Consider the following 9772-nt stretch of genomic DNA (forward strand, 5'->3'; position numbering starts at 1 on the left):
AATGACAGAAATTCCCCTGTAGTAGGCTCTACCACACCCGAATTATCTTTCACCAAACCTACATTCGTAGAGGAGACGTTGATTAGAACCTTAGCAATGGACCCAATAGGCAATGGAACAGGAAATCCTGAGGTAGTTAACGATGGACGTAGGAGGATCAGAGAGTATTCCACACCAGCTGAAACCCCCATCTTGACCAGGGTATCTGCTCCTATTAGAGATGATGTGATGTCTAGGATTGATTCACACCAATTTCAGTTATTACCATCCTTTTTAGGGAAGGCAAACGAAGAGCCCTATGACTTCTTAGAAAAAATTTACAAAGCCTGTGATAGGTGCACTTATCCCAGAATTTCAAAGGAAGCTATGAGAATGAAACTATTCCCTCATGCCCTTAAGGATAGAGCCAAGGATTGGTTTAGAACATTAGGGACAAATTTTGAATCTTGGAATTATATGGAGAAAAGCTTTCTAAAGAGATATTATACAGTGGCGAGGACAAACTCTTTCAGAAGGGAGATTAGAAATTTTCAGCAGGGAAATGATACCTTTAGCGAAGCATGGGAGTGATTGATGGGGCTCATTAGGAAATGCCCCCACCATGGCATTCAAAAATGGGAGCTAGTGCAAATTTTTTATGAAGGCTTGAATGATGTCGAAAAAGGAAGGGTTGATATTTCATGCGGAGGAGCAATAGCAGATATGTACTAAGATGAAGCCATGGCACTCCTACAAAAGATGTCCGACAATTTAGCCTATCACCAAGATGCCTCCGATCATGTTAGGGTTACTCCTCAAAAAGGTGGATTATTGGATGTTAGGGGGGTTGAACCCCAGATTACTATGGATCGAATTGAAAAACAGATAGGTGTCGTGATGGGAAAGGTCATGGAAAATATGAATGAAAAAATGATCTCATTATGGCAGGGGCAGAATAGTGGAGGAGCACACAACCAAATAAATCGATGTGAAATGTGCTCAAGTGATAGCCACACTGAAGAGGAATGCCCTATGATTTCAGAAGTGAATGCTATAGGCAGGCAGGAAGGGAATGGTCAATGGGCCGCTAGAGGAAACTTAGGGGATGGAACAATAACAATCGACCACCCCAACAACAGTTTCAACCAAAGGCCAACAATCCACATCACCAACAACATTATCAACCCTACCGAAATTTTTCAGATCCCACTAATGCGACTCTCACCAAGGTAATCGAGGAGCTGCAAGAAGAGAAGAAGAGGATGATCAAGCTTTTCGAAGAAATGGAGGAGAGGCATCGGCGGGAGATGGAAAAGCTCAAGGCGGAGGTCGGCCTTCACATCGGTTAACAATTTGTGCATGGTGGAGCACCACAAGGTACTTGTGAAAACCCCGTGAAGATGGGCGCCAAACCAGGTAAACTCCCTCCTCAGGCCTGTATTAATCCTAGTAATTTACTTTATGTTGATGTGATGGAGGACCATCGAGACGACGGCACGAAGGGACGCCAGCAACCACGTCGAGCGGCTCGAGTCGACGCGCGCCATCCGGGGTTCAAGTACCCCGCGTAAGCACTTTATTTTCTTATGTTATTTCTCGCTTGTTTGTATCTCTGGATTTTATGGACTGGGCCAATGTTGGGCCCCGCCCTTTGTCGTTCTTTACTCATTTTATTTGTATTTCAAATTTGGAAGGAGAGGTCGAACCACGTCTCGCGACGGTTCGTCCTCTCCCCACGTTCACTTGGCACCCATCCTCATTATATAAGGGGATGGCATGCCCAAGGAACTCTTTGGAGTCATTTGTTGAAGAATTTTCAAACTTGTATCTCCCCTATCGTAGAGAGAGTAGTGTAAGAGGTTTGGCTAACCTCACCCACATCGAGATTACTCCGTGGTGTAGAGCCCACGTCTCTCTCGTCGAGATCACTCCGAGGGAACGTGTACAAGCGTGCCGTCGAGATCACTCCGGCACGAGTAAAGATTTAAGAAGATCGTCTGCGCGTGGTCAAGGAGGCTCCGTCGTCGAGATCACTCCGGAGGAGCTCAAAGGTCCAAGAACGTCTTCGATTCCTTCACCCACCTCAGGGATTCCCCAGAGCCACGCCCAGGCTTCGCCAAGCCCCTCAAGAATCTCCGGCTCCTGATCATCTCTCGGTTGGTTGTCAATCAAGAAAGCTTTTCCTTGGTCCAAGATCATCCTAGAATCTCCTTTCTTGGGCGTTCTTGGTTGTCCACATCCGAGAAGGCCGAACCAGGCATCAAGAACCACCGATCGCTGCCAAGAATCCCGCCGTCACCGTCTTCGGCTGCATTCTAGCCCACCCTGACGCCCCACGCGTGTGGACGCCCTCCGCCCGCCGTTGCCGCATGCCAAGTCTGCCACCGTCGCCGCTCATCCCGCTCGCGGCCACCGCACCCGTCCTCGCTGCCACACCGTTACCCCCGCTCGCCTACGTACGAGTCTCAGCCGCGAGTCCCCGCCCACAACGCGCGTCCGCGGCCTACCTGCCGCGCGCTGGTCGCACGCGCCCCGCCCAACGCTCGCACGCCCGCCCGCCTACGAGCGCCGCACGCACGCCTGTGTGCCGACCCCTCTGAGCGCCCTCGTGTGCTCGCCTGCCTACACGCGCGCCGCGCGACCTCAGCCGACATTGCACGGTGCCCCGAGCTTTCCACGCCGACACGAGCAACGCCCCGTCGTCTCTCTCACCATGATCGTTGGACACCAGGCTAGCATCTTGCCCGTTTGGGGGCCATCGTCCCTGAGAGCCATCCTCGTCTGAGCGTTCGCCACCAATGATGCCGTCCGCACCCCGTCGTCAACTCGGAAGAGATCTTTACGCTGTGGATTAGCGATAATCAGGTACCTGCTCGTCTCCCCTGCATCTTACCAGTATCATTATTTTCTGCAGTCTCGTCGTCTGCTATCGTGTCCTTTGCTATAACTCTCACTACTATTCTCGGATAGGATAGCCACCCTCGTCGAGTGTAAAAATTCTTGTGGTTGACAGGGTAATCACCTGATCTAGACGCCGGACATTACTGGGTCGTAAAACGCCCTTCACTAATTAGTCGTCTAGTCGGTCTCACGGGTCATTGGGGGTTTGATCCTAGGATCTCTCTCTCTTCACTGATCGGCGTGAACTTACACTCTTACTTGTCGGCGTCTCCGCTGCTTATTCACTGTTGTTTTCCTTCGTCGATTTGCATTTCACGAATTCATTCATCATATCCCTGTGGCGTAATACGAGCCGATCGATCCCGGCCGATCGTATTACATCATGATGACATGTGTAGCATAGCGAATGAGCATATTCATAATGTGCATGTCATGACTGAAAAACAAGAAGAAGGAGAGTTAAGTGTTGTATCGAAACTTAGAAGTGGGAGAGAACTGTCTAATCCATTTGCAGCTGTAGAAAAACAAAAGGAAGTAGAGGATAAGTTAGAGGAACTAGAAAAAGGTGAAGAAATAGGGGTAGAGGAAAATCTGGAAAAGGAACCCGACCCAAAAGCATATTGCCCGCCTATCCCTTTTCCTAGTGCCTTACAAGCAAAGAAAGAAAAATCAAAAGATAGCCCACTTCTTGTGTATTTGAAAGAGACCACTGTTAAAGTTCTTGTTTTAGATGCAATACAGTACATCCCTGATTATTCCAAATTTGTGAAAAAACTGAGCACACCCCCTAGGAAGCAAAAGAGGATTCAACTTTCTGAGAATATTAGTTCAATATTTTTGCATGAATTACCTCAAAAGCGCAAAGATCCGGGAGCACTAGTGATTAAATGTGAGATTAGAGGAGAAGTATTCACCAAAGCCTTACTTGATTTAGTAGCAAGTGTGAATATTATGCCTAAGGCTTTATTCGAGACCTTTAAATTTGGTGAACTACAACCAGTAAATTTAGAATTACAGTTAGCGGACGGATCAATTAGAAGACCAAGTGGTCAGCTGGTGGATGTGGTTATGAAAGTAGAAAAGTGCTCATTTCCAGTGGATTTTATAGTAGTGGATGTAAAAATTTCAGGAAAAATTAGTCATGCACCCATTATTTTAGGACGCCCATTTCTAGCTACCGCAAGAGTGAACACTGATTAGAATGAAGGAAAAATTAAATTGCGCATGGGAAAAGAGGAGGTTGAATTACCAATTTCTCAATTAATGAAATACCCTAATAGTAGCGAGGAAGATATCTATACATGTTCCTTAAATGATGATGATGATGAATGCGATGCCATAGAGAACGTAATGTATGATGTGATGGTAGTGAATGAGAATGTTTATGAGGGGGAGAAGGATGACCGCAATGAAACGAAGGGTGAAAGTATGAATGACTACATATCTATGCCCACTGATGAATTAGAATTGAAACCTCTTCCTTCTCATCTTAAATATGCTTTCTTAGGTCCAAGAAAGATGTATCCTGTGATCATCTCTTCGACCCTCACCATGGAGCAGGAAGTTAACCTATTAGATGTATTACGACAGCACAAGAGCTCTATTGGGTGGACCATAGACGACATCAAGGGAATCAGCCCTGATGTCTGTCAGCATAGAATTTTTATCGAGGAAGGATCCAAGCCCTGATTACAACATCAACGTAGACTAAACCCTTATCTTTATGATGTGGTGTCAAAAGAAATCACCAAATGGCTGAAAGCGGGATTCATTTACCCAATTTCAGATAGTAAGTGGGTTACTCCAATTCATGTAGTACCCAAAAAAATAGGAATTACTGTTCAAAAGAATCAGGATGGAGAAGAGATCCAAACTAGGGTAGCATCGAGTTGACGAGTATGCATAGATTATCGGAAGTTAAATCTAGCAACAAAAAAGGACCATTATCCTCTGCCTTTTATTGATCAAATACGGTGGGCAGGGGGATCGTTCTAGGCCACCATATCAGCAAGGAGGGGTTGGCGGTGGACAAGGCAAAGATCGAGATCATCAAGGAGCTTCCACTCCCATCGACCCTAAAGCAACTTAGAGGCTTTTTGGGCCATGCAGGCTTTTATCGTCGCTTTATTAAAGATTTTGCCAAAGTGGCTAAACCTCTCGCTTTTCTTCTTTCTAAAGACAAAGAACTTATTTTGAATGATGAATGCAAGTTGACTTTTAATCGGATTAAAGAAGCATTAGTTACAGCCCCTATCTTACAAGTTCCAAATTGGAGTGAACCCTTTGAGATTTTTTGTGATGCTTGGGATTATGCAGTGGGAGCCGTATTGGGTCAACGCAAAGACAAGAAACCTACAGCTCTTTACTATGCAAGTACGACTCTCGACGCCGCTCAGGTAAATTACTCTACCACAGAAAAGGAGTTACTTGAAATTGTCTTTGCTTTAGATGAATTTCAATCTTACCTCATAGGGAGTAAAATTATAGTCTTTTCAGATCATGCTGCACTTAAACATTTATTAAGCAAGAAAGAGACAAAACCTAGATTAATGAGATGGATTTTATTAATGCAAGAGTTTGACATTGAAATTAGAGATAGGCGTGGAGTGGACAATGGTCCAGCTGATTACCTCTCCCGCTTATCAATGCCATCCCTAACTCCCATCATAGATTCTTTTCCTGATGAGCATATTTTAGGAATTTCTACGCCGAAATTACCTTGGTATGCTCATATAGTAAATTACCTGGTAACTGGTCAATTGCCACAAGGTTGGGATTATGATGATCGAAAAAAGTTTTTTAAGGATATCAAGTATTACTATTGGGATGAGCCTGAACTATTTAGATTGGGAGTTGATCAAATTTTTAGAAGATGTATACTAGAGGATGAACAATGGAGAGTTTTGAAGTCGTGTCACTCATCTTTGTGCGGAGGACACTACGCTTCCAAGATAACTGCACATAAGGTCCTACAATGTGGCTTTTATTGGCCTCATCTTCGTCGTGATGCATGTGAATTCTGCAAGAGATGCATTTGATGTCAAGCAGTGGTAAATGTAGGTCGCAATGCTTCTAGGCCTCTACATCCTATTCTTGAAGTTGAGTTGTTTAATCTTTGGGGCATAGATTTCATGGGACCCTTTCCTCCCATCTTTTGGATATGAATATATTTTGGTAGGTGTTGATTATGTCTCTAAGTGGGTAGAAGCCATGCCAACACGAAAAAACGACCACAAAGAGGTTGTTAAATTTGTCAAAGATAATATCTTTTCTCGGTTTGGATGCCCACGAGCCATTATTAGTGATGGTGGAACTCATTTCAACAACAAAGTCTTTAAAGAATTGTTAAAACGATATGGCGTTCATCATCGTCTTACCACCCCTTATCACCCTCAGGCCAATGGCCAAGTCGAAGTCTCAAATAGGGAGATTAAAAAAATCTTGAAGAAAATTATTAACCCTAATGGGAAGGATTAGTCTAGTAAGTTGCCTGATGCGCTATGGGCGTATCAGACTGCATATAAAACCCCGTTAGGAATGTCGCCATTCAGGTTAGTCTTCGGAAAAGCCTGTCATCTCCCTTCAGAAATCGAACATCGCGCTTTATGGGCTATTAAGCGACTTAATCTATCTTTAGATGATGCAGGTGAACATCGTTTATTGCAGCTGCATGAATTGGAGGAGTTGCGGAATGAAGCATATGTAAATTCCCGCATCTACAAAGCCAAGATGAAAGCGTTCCATGATGAACACATACACAGAAAAGTTTTTGTCCCTGAACAAAAAGTCTGGCTATATAATTCTCGACTTCAACTTTTTCCAGGAAAGCTTAAATCAAGATGGGATGGACCTTACGTCGTATGCCAACATTTTGACAATGGGTCTGTCCTCATTCGAGATCCAACACATGGAGCTGAATTCAAGGTCAATGGGCAGCGTTTGAAACCCTTCCTTGAACACGAGCCGCATCCCCCCAATGAAGACATTTCTTTAGAAGCGGCGCCATCACCATCCGCTTAGAGCTCTCAACAAGATTTGTGTTCTTTTATTATGTTTTAGGATTTATTTTCTTTGCATTATGTTAGCTTCTTATTTTTGTTGTGTCTTCTATGGTAACTTTGACCAGGTTGCGGGCGTATGTGATTCAGCAAATCAGCACAATCGCCAGGATTTCTTATTAATAATGTCATCGGGCCCAACGTCTCTAATATCACTGTTTGCCCTTCTCACCTCAGTTTTACTCTTCATGATTTTAGTAGCTATGCATTGAGGACCATGCATGTTTTAGTAGGGGGGAGCTAGTTCATTTTATGTGGCGAACTGTGACTCATGCATTTAATTTTAAAGAATATTATATGAATTGAACCTGTCTGTAATAATCTTTAACATGCATATACATGAGTCATACCTTTCATCCAGTGGTTTGGGAACATGTGTAGAGAAGTTAAGCTCCTAGAGTGGATCAAGAACAAGTTTGAGGTGCTGCACACGTGATTTTGAGCAATGTGGGGTCGATTTCAAAATTGGGTAGGGTATCTAGTAGGTGAGTAGATGATAGAAAGTCCAAGGGTAGAAGCTCTATGCTGCAAAGGAGAGTGATGAGTGAACTGAGATCCCCCATTCCATCAGCTCAAAACAGCCGATCCCACTTATGTACTTCGTCCCACCATTAGCCTACTTTCATTCCAAAATAGTGGGCAGTCATTCTTCAAGTCCTATGCACAGAATACACCATCTCCATCCACCACATTGTTTCACACGCTTCACGCCATATCCATCACAACTTGACTCCACCACCTTGCTTCCACTACCGAGGATATGCCTATCTCCCAAGTACGTCTATATCCCTTTCCACGGTATCACTACGATACTGCCTCTTTGACTCTTTTTCTGTCCATGATTCACTCTGCATTATCTAAATCTTATTCTTCTGTCCCTTCTCTCTAGACCAATGTGATTGTTATGACACTCATGCTAGTTGTGATAAAATTTTTGAAAACCATTTAGATAATGGAAAGTGTTTCGATTTTTGGTCAGGCCCCTCTTCATCAAAAAAAAAAAAAAAGGAAAAGAAAAAGAAGCAGAAATAAGTTTAAAAAAAAAAAGGGAAGAGAAGAAGAAGAAGAAGAAAAAAAAGTGAAGAGGGGGGTTTGACTTGCGCAAATTTCTTATGTTACTATTCCATTTATGGTCATATTGCTCTCTATCTTTGTATCATTACATTGGTCTCATCTCTTCTATCTCCCTCATTTCTTCTAAAAATCTTGGGAGTAGGTTATCACAGGTAGCACCACGTCTTGTCAACCACACATTCACCACATTTTTTAACACACTTATTCAAGTCCCCTCATGTTATTCCCATCTCTTGCATCACAACTCCAACAATTACGCCATATATCATTTTTTGTTACCTTCATTTTCTGTGCTAAAGAGGAGGAGAAAATTGGCTGCTTCTATTTTTGGGGTGGAAAAACACTAACGGGAGACAAGTACTCGGTGGTCGACACCCCGGGAGAGAGTGATCTTGCTTGCGAGAGATGTGAGGCCACTTTTAGATGAGTGCAAAGAGTTTACCTTAGGAGTATAGTGTCATACCTAGCAACGAGTACACTCCCTTCTCATCCACTTAGGCATTCAAACCAAGGAGAAAGGAACCCCACATTCCTGAAAAGGTTGTGGCTCAAATTGTCATTTAGTGTTTAAGATCAGCTTTCGATTGATACACTTAACACTTCCAACACTCGTTGTTTGACCTACAAGATGAAAGAAATGAAAATACGGCAAAATACTTGGATGTTGCTAAGGGACTAGCAATGCCTAAGCAGGAGGGTATATGATGACACCTTGATTTCTGTCTTTATTTCATGTTATTAGCATGATTTTATGCATTTAAAGAGCTTAAAATGGGGTTGTTATCACATATTTACATGAAAATAGTGTTTTCAAGTGATTTCTGATTTTTTCCTAATTTTCTGTTTTTTTTTGTTTTTTGATAGCAAAAATCACGGTGCCGGGTACGTCCAACCTAGGGTTGTGCCCGTAGTCTGATCCAGCTGTGCCCTGGATGCCACCCAAGGGGTTTTTATTTGTAAAGTGTAGTCTTTTTCAATGTTTGTGGGAGTGGATCGAGTATATATATCCCAATTACACTCGGATCCCACTCGTCCACGCCCATAGTTAGGGAAAAGAAAAGATACATGAGTGATACCTCGCGGACGCTAGAGGAAGTGTGTTCGTCGTCGTTTCTCCAGAGCGGTTCCACGAGGTCATTGTAGCGCTTGGTGGTGCTCTAGTCGGTGTGGTTCTTCGTCGTCGTCGTCATGTGTGCTCGAAGTGGGCGTAGTGACGCTCTAGTCGTGGCGGGCGCGGTCCACGCCTCGTACGCCAGCGCTCCCGGCGATCCTCTAATCCCGGGGGCCGGGCGTCGCGAGGAGGCGGCGTATGCGGAGGGAGGGCAAGCCAAGACAATCGAGCCGATGACATCCTCGGGCCATGGGCAGAAGCTCCTGCCAAGAATAGAAAAGAGTGGAGTGGGTGCGAGCGTGTACCGCATGGTTGGCGAGGGCATCAGATGTCTGGTTTCCCTCTCTCAGTTGATGACGAAAGCACGCGATACGCGAGCGGCACCGCATGATGTCGTTTCAGGCTCGACGTAGTCGCTACTGGGAGCATGTGCCTACACGAAACATATCTACTAATATCTGTGAGTCCGATTCCACGACGATATTATGAAGGTTCCGTTCCTCACAGAGGAGGAGACCATCACGTATCGCCATAGCCTCGGCTACTGTATTAGTTTGTACGCCATAAAAAGAAGAGAAGGCAAGAAGGAGGCTCCCTGTGTGATCGCGGAGGACACCTCCGCCCCCTGTTGGCCCTGGGTTCCCTTTCG

The 9772-nt window shown here is 44.5% G+C and overlaps 1 non-coding gene across 1 annotated transcript; it reads right to left on the minus strand.

Annotated features, from left to right (window-relative positions):
- Nucleotides 1-500: 500 nt before the first annotated feature.
- Nucleotides 501-608, minus strand: LOC144714273 (small nucleolar RNA R71). The gene has a single exon (XR_013584299.1). It is a non-coding gene; the product is annotated as a small nucleolar RNA R71 (small nucleolar RNA).
- Between the last annotated feature and the right edge of the window lie 9164 nt (nucleotides 609-9772).

Source organism: Wolffia australiana, chromosome 1 (assembly GCF_029677425.1).
Source record: "Wolffia australiana isolate 7733 chromosome 1, ASM2967742v1".
NCBI classification, from domain to species: domain Eukaryota; kingdom Viridiplantae; phylum Streptophyta; class Magnoliopsida; order Alismatales; family Araceae; genus Wolffia; species Wolffia australiana.